Source organism: Panthera leo, chromosome B3 (genome assembly GCF_018350215.1).
Source record: "Panthera leo isolate Ple1 chromosome B3, P.leo_Ple1_pat1.1, whole genome shotgun sequence".
NCBI classification, from domain to species: domain Eukaryota; kingdom Metazoa; phylum Chordata; class Mammalia; order Carnivora; family Felidae; genus Panthera; species Panthera leo.
The window spans coordinates 125846513-125859974 of record NC_056684.1 but is presented as its reverse complement, the minus strand read 5'-3'; the positions used below and the strand labels follow the sequence as shown (position 1 = coordinate 125859974).

At 40.0% G+C, this 13462-nt stretch overlaps 1 pseudogene; it reads right to left on the bottom strand.

The window, feature by feature from the left end:
• Nucleotides 1-12051: 12051 nt before the first annotated feature.
• On the bottom strand, nt 12052-12771 carry LOC122222665 (annotated as a pseudogene).
• Nucleotides 12772-13462: the final 691 nt, after the last annotated feature.

The window sequence follows — 13462 nt, the reverse complement described above, 5'->3', positions numbered from 1 at the left end:
TAGCACATATTGCCAGACACTGTTTTAGATACTAAGGTAACAAAAGTTGAGATTAGGGTATTAGTAATGGAAATGGATAGAAAGAAATAATGACTGAAGATTTTATAAGTGAAGGTTTTCTTTACCTATGAAATGATGTTAGAACAGTGGTTCTGAGAACTGGTTTGCATCAGAATTACTAGACCTAGCAAATCAGATCCTCAATTAGTGAAGTCCTGAGCTTCTGTAGTTTACTGATTCCAATGATTCTCAATCGATTCCCATGGCACACACTAATGTCTGAGATTCACTGGGCTGCAGAATTCTTTAGGACTCTTCCAACGCTAATGATCTTTGCATTTGTGATTCATGATTAATTATGAGTCTATTGCAAAGAAAGGGAAATCTGAAGGATAACAATGAGCTGCTTAGTAGCATCTCTATGAAATGCCTCCAGTTTGCAGAAGCTCGTTCGGGAATTTCATCTGTGGAGACAAGATTTTAGTATTTTTTAAACCTCTATTCTATTTCTGGTGTTTTATCTTTGTTTTTGAAATTCAGCACCTTTATTTTTAATTTCTAAGTTATGCCCACATCCTTACCCTCTTGTGATGCAGTTTTAATAATGCTAATTAAGGACAGTGCTAGAAAGTGAACTCTGTGTGTATGTAATTTATAACATTTGTTTTGCAATGACCTGGTAAGAAATACACACACACACACACACACACACACACACACACACACACAAATTTATTACAACTCCCACAACCTCTATTGCCAGCTGTACCTCTTTAACATACATGATTGTTATAATAATTGTAAGCCCCCTTCCCCCTAACATGGATTATTACCCACAAACCTGGAATGAATTTAGCTTCATTATCATTGACCTTATACATTATTGAGCACAATAATGCATAGAAAAGTATTTTGTAAACTGAAAGGCATCACATGATACACATTATTCTTATCTTCAATTAGTGTGCATTAAAACTTTATTGCTTCAGCAAAGTTTTACAATTTTGAAGCTTTAAGGCTTTGGGAAAAAACAATTGTGAAAATCTTTGTATAGGTAAGGACTAGCTTTTCAAGGGTATGTGTAGAATAAACAGTCTTGGAAGATAGAGAAGATAGATAGGTACCCGAGATACCCCTCTAAGGTAGTAGGCTGGTTTGTTTGCTATCCAGGGTAGTAGAGATGTCTCCCTCCAAGGCAAAAATTGGGCAGATTTGCTAGCAGTCCCTAATAAAATTGGGGCTCAGTAACCTCAGGGTTCCTTATCTAGGATATGAGCCCACTGTATGTGCACAATCAACCTAAGACCAACTCTTTGTTGCCTCTGTTGACCTTGGAGGGACTGGGAAGCAAGATTGAGGTAACATGAAGCTCACACCACCTGACGTGCTGTGAATAATAAAGTCCTCTGTCTCTGACCCAGGAATCTTATGTCTTCTGCCAACATTCATGAAACTATCCAGAGTAACAGTTTGTAAGCAGGGTAAAATAGGCCTTTCACAGTACTTGACAGGATGTGGATGTCTGATACCCTTACTGGACAGGGAGTGGATATTTGGCAAAAATAAAAAGTAATGCAATCTTCCACAAAAGTTCACATCCCAAAACTATTCTAAAAAAAAAAAATCAGTGTGAAAATCTCTCTCTCCTTCTTACCTTCCATCCCTCTTTCTCTCCTCTCTCTTCTTTCCTTCTCTCTCTTTACTCTCCTGCCTCCCATCCTCCTTCCTTCCCCTCATTGCACTGAATTTTCTATGCTGGTTTAAGTTTCTTCTACTGTTCTACTATCTATCTGCATTAGCATGTTCACTGTTCCAGGAACAGCATGTCCCTGAAAATCTCTGCTGGATATAAAACTTTCAAGCATAACTAATATGACAGTGAAATGAATTTCATTTAAAAGAACAATACATTTCTTGGCCTTCATGGGTCAAGGTTACAGAGGAAGGAACTGCCTTTGTTTACAATCATTTGTCATCCATCCACAAAAACTTCGTTAGCCTAGAATGCTAGTGTGTACATGGGAATGCCTTTCTTTTTAAGAAGCACATTATCTTTGGAAAACAAGCCAAAAAAAAAAAAAAAAAAAGGATAACAATTGGTAATTCAGATCAACTGCCTCAGTTTGTTATTATAAACAGAAGGCATTATAAAGAGATTACTCAATTAATTTTTAACATTTTAACCAAATCAGAAATATCATGAAACTAAGAAACAGCTCACTGGTGAAAGGGGAGTGAGGATCTCAGTGGGAAGTAACCCTAAATTCTGGGGTTATTGACTAAATGGTTGTTGACTGCCCGATTGGGCACATTTTTCACCTGACACAAAAATTTACTACACCATGCTGCCTCCCTGATGAATGCCACCTCTTGCCCCTGCAAAGGAGAGTGTTATCTCCTCATAAATCCTTGTTTCCTACATTCTCTGTCAGAGGAACCCAAAGGTATGGAGTGTCACATACCAAGCCCATCAGTCCATAAACCAGGCATAGGAGCAGCAAATTACTACCAGCATGTGCATTTTCCTATGTTCCTACCCATTATCTAACTGCATCCTGAGCTTCTTTGAAGTACCAGGCACTGTGCTAGGCTCAGACAGCTATTCAAAAATGAACACCAGCACATTATACTCTGGGAAATTTTAAAGTGGTATTATAAAGAAATGTGTGGGAGAATTAAAAAATGATAAAACAATCATTTCTGGAATAGTCTAGAAAGTTTCATCAAAATTTGCCAATTGATCTGTCTACTAAAGAGCATTTGGACATTTTTTTAGATGAATAAAAGCGGTCGCCGCTAGAGGAAACAACATGCCAAGGTCCTTGCGTCCCTGGACAAGGAGATGTAATGTAATTTTGAAGGGAACTCTAAGTTAACAGTCAACAGTGGTTTCGAAGCTGGAAAACTCCAGGATCATATTTGTTTATCAGAAAATTACTCTACTGATGGTATGGTGAGCGTTGGGAGGAACAAGACAGAAGCCTGTGCAAAATTTCAGAAGTTAGACAATAACAATGAGAATGCCGTATTTGAAAGGTATTGTGAAATAGAGTTACTATGATTGCAACTTACCATGGATTATGAGAGCATAGACTCAAAACTGCCCTCGTGTATGTGAAGGAGAGTGAAAATACAAGGGGTTCAGTTGTTTATGCCAAGTATTTATAGAGTATGCTTATTCCAGTAAAACAAACAAAAACCAACCAACCAACAACAACAAGAACAACAAAAATACAGTAGGCAGAGATAATCGGATATGTGAGCATGGGGCTCAGGAGAAAATTTGGGTTTGGATATATAATATGGGTTTGTGTGTCATATGAAAAGGACTTTTAACCATTGATTTAAATGCTGTGCCTGAGGAAAACAGCAGAGATTTGGAACAATATAGAACCCAGGATGGGCTTCTAGGAAATGCAGACTTATAGTGAGAGGGCAGAGGAGGAGTTAGAACAAATTAAATACAAAGATCAGTGGTTATGGATATATGAAAACATCCAGGAAGCCTAAGAAAAGAACATGAAGAAGTAGACTAAAACGGTCAAGTAGTTCATGACATTGGCTGGCCAATTAATAGGTCACTCATGATTCTAATGGGGAAAGAAGCCAATGCTGGACGGAGAAGTAAATGGAAATCAAGAGAGTCGAGCTACTGAACACTTCCTGTGTCAACGGCTACCACACGTGTGATGCGCAGTCACACAGGCTGGCACGGTCTGTGGGTAAACACAGTAATCACTAAGGCCAGTGCTACTGGATCAGTGTCCCCAGAGCCCTCTTGTGCCCTCTCATCACCCCCCACCACCATGCAGTTCAGTATAGAAATCACTAGAGGAATTTATTGACCTCTTGCTATATACGGAGCACTGTCACAATATTTGGCTTATTTTATTTGATCCTCACCAAAAAAAAAAAAAAAAACAAAAACAAAAACAAAAAAAAAACTTCTAAAGTATTAACGTCTCCATTTTTACAGATGAGAAAACTAAGTTTTAGACAGTTATATAAGCTTGCCAGCATCAAGCAACACCAGGCACTGAAGCAGCACCCACCTCTGTCGGGCTCCAAAGCCCAAGCTTTCATCACCATGTCATTCTCTAAGTGGAAGGCACTGAGAGGCAAGCACAGGGCAAGTGCTCTGTCCACATCGTTCTCCACTGCATGTGCAGTTCCTAATACTAGGAATCGCACTGAGTTTGTGGGGGTGTCAGCTAGCATTCGTTGAATGAACGAAAAACACTGAAAATAAATCTCTCCCTACAGCACTATTCATAACTGACTTTGGAATTTGCTTTGGGATGCAAGCTTAGACATATTTATGAACCTCTAGCCAATCAGTTATTTAGTACTTATTCAATGTAATATACATAGCCTTATTCTGCTGGGCTTTGTGAAAGAAACAAAGGCAGAGAAACACAATCCCTAACCTTTTGGGTTTACTACTTTGTACAAAAGAAACAGATGAGTAAACAAACGAAACTCATGTCTGTGGCCAGAGCTTCCATGACCAAAGCTCAACCAGATGCTGGAGATCAGGGGGTCCTGAGATGCAATCGGAAGTCAGTCTCCAGGACATGGGGCAGGGCAGAGCCCGTAGAGAATGAGTCTGGGGCGGTGGAGAGCCTCTAAGAATAAACAGCATGTTATCATAAAACATTCACTGCACAATGAATACTGAATGCTGGTTCAAAGTCCTTCCTTTTTGACTCCAAAGATTAGCTTACTCAAGGCAAATTATCAACTTTTGAAGTTCTGGTGGATGAACTCATTCATAATCTGGATCTCCGAAGTCCAGGAATCAAGACATGATTCCTAACCTGGCTGGCAGTGGCTGCAGAGATCCACACATACTCACCGAAGGCACTGAATGTCTTCCATTTGCTCCTTCACCTCCACTCTGCATTTCTTCATCATGCTCTGCCCTGAGAAGCTGATGACCTACTTGTCACTGGCTTCTGGTTGGTTCTGATGAGCATCACCCATAGGAGTGAGAGGGAGAGAGAGAGAGGAGGGTGAATTCAGGGCATATATTACCCGACTCCTCTCTCTCTCTCTCTCTCTCTCTCTCTGTCTGTCTTCTGCACCAGCTCTCCTCTTTACATAAAGCAATCTCTCTTTCTCTCTCTCAGCTGGTTGACTATGCCTTCAGGGGTAGTAAATGTGTTGCCCTGTTACTCTCTCCTGAATACTGCTCATCCAGTGTTGCTTCCCTATATTCTGTTAACATCTTTGTAAATGGTCCCTTCAGTAAACTTTCACCAAAAGACTCTGTTTGAGGCATAGTCATCTATTTCCTACTAGGACCCTGCCTAACTGACAAACCGATACTACAGAGATATGCTTCATTGAGAGAAAGAGAAAGAAATACTCTGCCCATGGGAAATGAAAACAGACTTGTAGAAACTTGAGAAGCCACTCTTTACAGAGCTGCATAATTTGCTTTAATTAAGGTCTGAAGCCACAGAAGCTATTAGATTTCAGATAAGTCTTCATAACAAGTGTTGTACCATGTGTAAACCAGAAATGAAATTCTGTCATTCTCTCTTCCTCGTCCTGGGATCCTATGCTTTATCTTTTCTTATTTCCTAAAATGGAAGGGGAAAAGTCTTCACTTTTCTCAAGTGCCACTACAATCATGCAGTGAAAGGATTAATGAAAGTTTATGTACATACTGACCCACAGTCTCCTTAGATTATTTAATGGAAATCACATGCCATTCATTACACACAAGCACTCACTTTAAGAGCACTCTGGGGAGTTATTCATAGGAATGTTGTGACCAGAAGGTGAAGGCTTACAACAGCTTGTTGAGGTGCAAGTTGGAATGTGTGAGATGTGTAGTTTGAGTTAGCAAAAAATATAGGAACTAGGGGATTGCCCTAGTAAATCACCAAGAAGTAGAGGAAATGCTATAAAAATGATGGCCAAGTCAAGGGATATTCACTGTCCTCCAGGGTGTAGACTTTAAATTCTGCCCTGCAAATTCAGCAATTCTTAACGTATTCTTTGATATGCTTATAATTATTTCTTTATTACACAGTCCATATATTTTCCATTTAACCAGATGTTTTCTCCATCCAAAGACAAAACTATCTTCTACCTTCCCCCTCCCATGACTCAGTAGAATTCAGCCAGGTGAACAAGGAAAGTTTCATGTTTTCGTTCTTACACAACTGTGCTAGCTACACTGTAGGCAAGAGCTGAACACTTGCTAATTTACTATTTCCACATCTTAACTGAAACAACTTCTGTCTGGAAGAAGTTTTAAGAAAAGTGCTTTCAGGTGACACATGTGTAAACATTGAGACTGCTTTGAATGTGCAACAATTTTCACGGGGTCTGGGGGGGGGGGTGCATCTGGAGGTGTTTTGTTGCAACCATAGCAGAAACGGCTTAAGGATCACAATCTACTGATAACTAGTCATGGACTAGATATATCTGAGGAATTTTTTAAGGCACTTTAATAGTTCCAAGCTCTGTTAAAATATCAATAAGAAGTCATCATTTAGACAAATAAAAGCAATACAGTCTCAAGTTGGCTGAAGTTGGAAAAGTGGAGTTTACTGAGTTTGACTTATTAAGATCACGTTTATTTCTTCATGATGTTATAAACATAATCATATGCCAAGACTCATGCTGACTAATGTCATTTAATGTCATATCTTAAATCTTAGGGTATAAAATTTTATCTTAAATTTTAACATATTTTTAAATACTTTCTTTAAACCTCATGATGTCATTATCCCTATTTTATCCCCATTTTATAGTGTCACTCTGGCTAAGTGAACTGGCAAGGAATACACAGCCAGTAAGTGGCAGAACAAAATTCAAAGCCAAGCTTCTCAAACCTAAATTGTGTCCCATTTTTATCATGTAGGCAATTTCTACTTTATGCCAAAGTGCTTATCTTCCTGATCTACTCTTTGGAGAGGTCAAGCTTCTGATCAAAATAGAAGTTCAACACAATTTATAGGCAAAAAAGAACTTCCTGAATCTTTAGGATGTTACTGGAATGTGCTGTTTGAGTGAGATTTAAAAGGATGCTTTTCACTCTTTCTCCTCTGCTCATTTTGTCACACGACTCAAAAGAAATTCTTTTGGCCTAAGTCCCAATCTAGTCTTTGAAATACAATGAAATAAAATATGTGTCCCATGCTTTAATTTGGGGGGGAGAGGGGCAGATAATAATATAAGAATATGGAATATAAAGACCAGATGCATGCTTCACTGTTTCAAAAGTTCAATTGGTCTCTTAGCTACTGTCCTCATCACACTGAAATGCCTTCTACAGAGATGGATGTTTCATCCTGAAGTCATCTATTGCTGGCTATGGCTGATCGTTATGATTCCCCTGGGTAAAATGCATTCTCAAAGTGCATCTTGCCTTCTAATTCCTCCTAGCAAATGTGTAAGTGGGTAGTTTGATCTGACCACTTGCCCCTAGAGTGTGATCATATTCTACAATCTCTGAGCCCCAGGAGAACTCGGGAATCCCAACATTGAAATAGGCATCGAACCAAGGCAAAAAAAACAGTGGAGGTACTAGGGGAAGGAGGCAAGTTGGAAAGGGCCGCTTTATGAGGTGCAGCTCATATCTGAATCTTTTAGTGCTTCCCTGGGAATTTAGGTCCATCAGAGCTTCTTCTGCTTACTTTCCAGGAGTGCTAAAAGAACAGGAGGGTTGGCCTCTGATACTAAAGGAAACTGGTATCAACATCAAAAAGGATTGAGGCATCAAGAGGGAATGCGATAGTGTGATTCAGTCATATTTTCAGTTCTTTTTTTTTTTTTTTTTTTTTTTTTTTTTTTTGAGAGAGAGAGAGAGAGAGAGAGCAGGGAAGGGGCAGAGACAGAGGGAGAGAGAGAGAATCCCAAGCAGGCTCTGTGTTGGCAGCAGGGGCTCTAACCCATGAACTGTGAGAACATGCCTGAGCTGAAACCAAGAATCGGACACAAAACTGAATGAGCCACTCAGCTACTCCTTCAGTTCTGCCTCAAGTATTTAGTAACTCAAACTGAAAGAGTCTAGAGAATGGATTTCCCTACTTACAGATGAAAGCTATACTAAGGACGAAAAGATAAACAAAGACATAAGGAGAATTTCTGTTTTTAAAATTTTTTTTTACATTTATTTATTTTTGAGAGACAGAGCACAAGTGGGGGAGGGGCAGAGAGAGAAGGAGACACAGAACCCGAAGCAGGCTCCAGGCTCCTAGCTGTCAGCACAGAGCCCGACGCGGGGCTCAAACTCACAAACCATGAGATCATGACCTGAGCTGAAGTTGGATGCTCAATTGACTGAGCTACCCAGGCACCCTGACATAAGGTGGATTTCTAATCAAAACCCAGTAAGAGTATATAGGTTCACAAATGAGTGGTAGAAAAGAAGAGTCCATGGCCTCTTTGAAATAGGAACATATTAAAAGTCAGTCATTGATTTTTTTCTTTCCTGCCTGACGGTATCTTCAAAAACCAGTAAATGTTCTTTAACTCCAGTGCTAAGGATTCTTACTAATTCTCAGGACTTCGAAAAAAAAAATTCAACCCAGATCCAAAGGAAAATAGACAAATGCCTTGAAATTTAATGTGTTTGGGGGCAACCACTGACAAATCACACTTAATATATTAATCAATAACTGCCACACTAAAGAATGTTGAAGGACACCAGAGCTGGCAAAGGCCTCCAGTCCTGTATGTATAAGCATATTCAATGTGAAAGTGAAAGATTGATGGATATGAATACCATCCAAGAAACTGTGAATACAGACTCTGCTCATCCTGAAGCATTTCTGAAATTCTTAGCAAACGATGATTAAAGAAGCTCCAAAGAAATGTTATTGGTTCCAACCAACACACCCAGTAGGTATCAATGGGACATGAAAATAAATGCAATCTCCTTTCTACTTTAGCAAATCTCCTTTCTAACCACTAGCTTTCTAAATACAGTAAGTCTTAAGTGTTTTTTCCTATCATGGTATTTGCTTTTCAGGTGAATATAGTTTGGGAAGTACAACAGAAGTGTACAAAACTAGAAAAAAGAAGGAACTATATTACTGTCTGAAATGGAATCATATATTTTATATACACAGAGTTCTGTTTTTCCAATTGATAAGACATTATCAAAGTAAGGTCAAAGGAAAATGATTTATAGGCACTTCTTTTTAAACTTGCAATTGTCAAAGGAACACTTCTTGTATGTTTTTCCTGTTCTAAGAATAATTCATGCTTAACATTTTTTTTTATTTTAAAACTACTATACAATCTAATGAAACAAATAATATAATCTATAACTGAATCACTTATTGATTACTGTTAGTATTTGTCATATGCCCTTAGAGTGTATTTTTTACATGTATATTTAATTTGTATATTTGTGCTTCATCAGCTTGGAGGTACACAATCCTTTTAACATGATGAAATTACCCAGCCACCCTACCTAGAGATTTGAGACCCATTCTAGATTCTTCACTTTTCCTTATACACCACTCGCATTCACCAAATACTGCAGATTGTATTGCTTTCAGTCTATTGTATCTCATTTTTTCCCTTCTCTAGCCACAATGCCACTGCCTTAACTTGATGTGCTTCATCACTCATCTTGGCTGTTGACCTAAACCTGATTTATATCACTACTCTTAGTTTTACATTTCAACTGATCTTTCACATTACTTACCAAATTATTATTTTTAGTGCATCAAGGATTGTGTTATTTTTCTGCTTGAAAATATTTCAATGATTTTCTATTCTCCTGAAAAATATCAAACTCCTTAACTTGGTATATAAAGTCATCCATCCTCTAGTGCCATCTTACCCACTCTTTGGCTGTATTTATTCACTAACCTCTCCTTCCCTTGATGTTCCAATTATTCTCGATTGCTTCCATGTCTCCAAACCACCAGAGTAATCAATGCCTTGCCTAATGCTTTTGATCACTCTATTCCTCAATCAAGAATCATCATCATTTCCCTTCTGAAAACCTGACTTGCTCTCCCATCACCTTCCAAGTAGAAGAATCGCACTCTCCTTTATGCCTCATGGTATATGATACTTTCATCTATATAACTCTACCTTCACCATTTCCATGTTTCACTCCTCCCACTAATGGCACTTCTTAATGTTAAAAACCTTGTCTTACTCATCTTAGTGTCCCAAGGACAAAAGAAATGTTCAAAATTATTAAAATAAATTAATGAACAATAGAAATCAGTAGTGCTCTGATTTGTTGGTAAATGTCAATCAAAAACTTAGGTTGAGTATCATTTGAACTCAAATACGTTCTTCCAGTTCCTATGCCACATTCACTCTACGTTTATCCATTTTTGACTTTGTTGAACAACCACAAATGAAGGACAAATTCAGCCTATTTAAAATCCCCATGGAATGACAATTCATAAAATGCTATAAAGAGATGAAACTCAGCAAACACCACAAAGCCATTATGAGAAAATTGTCATGCACTAAATCTGCTCAGGACTGCGGGGCGCTTAGCTGATAGTCACATTTGTTTTGGGATGTTTGCCTAGAAATGTTCTTTTAATAAATGTACTAAATAAGATGCATAATTTAGTTCCTTTTCTGTAGCCGGCTGGCCAGCTGCCAGATCTAAGCTCCTGCTCCGCCTCTCTCTTTCTATCCTCCTTTGATGTCTCACCATCTCTTTCTTGGGTTTGATTCAGCACCAAGGTTACCTGCTGGCCTAGTACAAACAATCTCATTAAAAAGCCATCACAGTTGTGTCTGATGGCTTCATTTCTTCCCCAATGGCTCAATTTATATCTTCCTTTGGAACAAGTAGAGAGCAGGTTCTCTCCAGGATGACTTTATTCAGCCATACTACATGCACACTGACAGTAAGACAAAAGAATGAGAACTCTTGCCTTTATTGGGTAGATGAAAAAAAGATTTCCTAGTCTTACTCTACTTATCACCATTGGGTTTGTCAAGGTTCCACTTTCCTGTGGAGGCTATCATGGTCAGTGTTCAAGGATGTTTTTCTTATTCCTATGCAGCCTCAAGTAAAACTCAACAAGCTGAGAATCAGAAGACCTTGGTTCAAGATAGACCATTGGAAAGCAATTCACTGTATGGTGACTAGCATAACCTCATTGACCTTAATACTTTAATTTCTGTCTGGTAGACAGGTGGTCTACTGCACAAGGAAAAAGAGAGGACCAGTGGAGCCAAGTATTAGCAATGAACCTCTGAGCTGGCATCAGGCAGTTTGCCTTTAAGGGCACAGAACCATCAAGGGAACTTGCATGTGGGGACTTTCCCACATGACCCTGGGACAAATGATGGAGGAGAAGAAAGGCTTCCATTGGAGATTTCCATGATGTCACTAGTCTCCAGCTCCAGCTTTGCCCCAGCTTCTGCAGATCCTTAGCACCATTCAGGAACTGTGGAGAAGAGGCAGGAAGGGTAGCATTGTTCTTCCAGGACTATGTCACTGCTCCAGGAGGAAACTTCACAGTGGGCAGAAAGCTATACAACTGGCCAGCATCTGGTCCCAGGCTCAGGAAAGCGTGCCCATTTTAGGGAAATGGGGAGTGTCATAGTAGCTCCAAGCTTCTAAGCTTCTATGGGGCAGCCACTTCCTTCTTTCCTTTCCCATCTAGGCCAAGGTCTGGTGTGAAAGCTCCAGATTTCACTGGATCTGCCTAGAGTGCAGGGAGAACTCAGTTCTTTAACTGCAGACTGGTTCAAAACTGACCTGCAAAGGAAAGACAGGCCTGGGTCTCAAGACATATGGCCCAAAAGAGCTAGGGTATGGGGAAAGACATCCTCCAGTTCTTGAACCTCCAGAACCATCCTGTGAGTTCCCAAGTCTTCTTAAGATCCACCCCTTTCCCTTTTCCTGCCCTATAGAGCCCATTCCAAAGGGGAAGAGAAAGGGTGATTTGCCTGGACCAATCAGAGGCTATCTGTGGCTTACTCCTGCCTTAGGCCCATGAATTCTCCAGGTATAAGAAAGGAGGAAGAGAAGCCAAGGGCTGACCATGGTCATGGGAAGCTGACTCACGGCTGATTTAACCTGGGGTGCCCACTGGTTCACTATCTTATACATCTTGCAGCTGATGAGTTAGTGACAGCAGGGTCTACCAGCTGCTCTTAGTATGCCATGAGTTTGAACCTGGTTTCCTTTTTCCTGTGTTTCTTGCCCACATAACATCCTCAAGCCATGACAAGGTCATTGAATGTCTCATGGCAGAAGCTGCAGAACTTGTCTGGGTCTATTATGTCTCTATTCTGAGGCAAGGTTTCCACCTTAGTGGATTGCTGCTTCAACTTTCAGTTCTTTGGATGTCTTCTCCAGGTAATGTGACTGGGCCAGAAAAGGGGAGGAAAAGGTCATGTGACAAATGTGGCAGCACTGGTTCTTGTCTTTGCTTCTGCTGCTTTTCTGATCTGAGTCAAGCTTCTTTGTTTCCCCCTTTAATGTCTCCATTCCATGGACTGCTAGGTGTCTCTTCACTTTGTTGGCATGTTTTTTGCCCTAATAGTGTGTCAGCTTGTGGGACTCAGAAATGAGTGAGGCACAGCAAACCTTACATTGGGTATTGATAAAGAGACACTGGTTCTTCTGGATCATGTGCTCCAATTGCTCCCTCCCCACTGGTTGGGCCCAGGACACTGCTTCCCACAGGAAGCATGTCCTCTAGCAGTCTAAGTGCACCCCATCCTGTTCTTCCTTCTTGATGCTAGGGAGCTGTCATATTGCCTGGCCCCTCCACTGTCCTTAGCCTCCACGTTGCCCAACGTGGGACACTCCATCTTTCCCACAAGCTCTAACCTGCTGACGGCCACTCATAAACCTTGGTTTCTACTGTTGTATCTTTAAAAAAAAAACAAATAAGGGGCTCCTGGGTGGCTTAGTCAGTTAAGCACCAACTCTTATGTCTGCTCACGTCATGATCTCCTGGTTCATGAGATACAGCCCCACATCCGGCTCTGTGCTGACAGTGTGGAGCCTGCTGAGGATTCTCTGTCTCCCTCTCTCTCTGCCCCTCCCTCCCTCTTTCTGTCTCTCTCTCTCTGTCTCAAAAATAAATAAATAAACATTAAAAAACACAAATAATATATAATAAGCACTGCCAACCCTTTCTGAGTGCTTAACCACCCCCATCCCCAAAGCACACACAGTCATTTGACCTTCTTACGAGATCCATATGTCAGAATAGTCTTAATATTGTTATTCTCCTTTCTAGTTGAGGATGTGCATTTTCTTTGAATTTAGTAACCATGAGACTCTCCTATCTTTTCATCCTGTATAACCCATTAAAATCAATTTCCCATAAAAATTAAAATATGGGCTTGGAATGGTAGTCATAGTCCAAGTCTGGGATAACTTCTGGGGAATAATTCTTCACAGCTCTGCCAACCAATCTCATATTTGGTTAACAGAATGGGGTTCAAGAGTCCAGAAATCTGTGAAGGCTGGCTAAAATAATGATATACGGTAAAA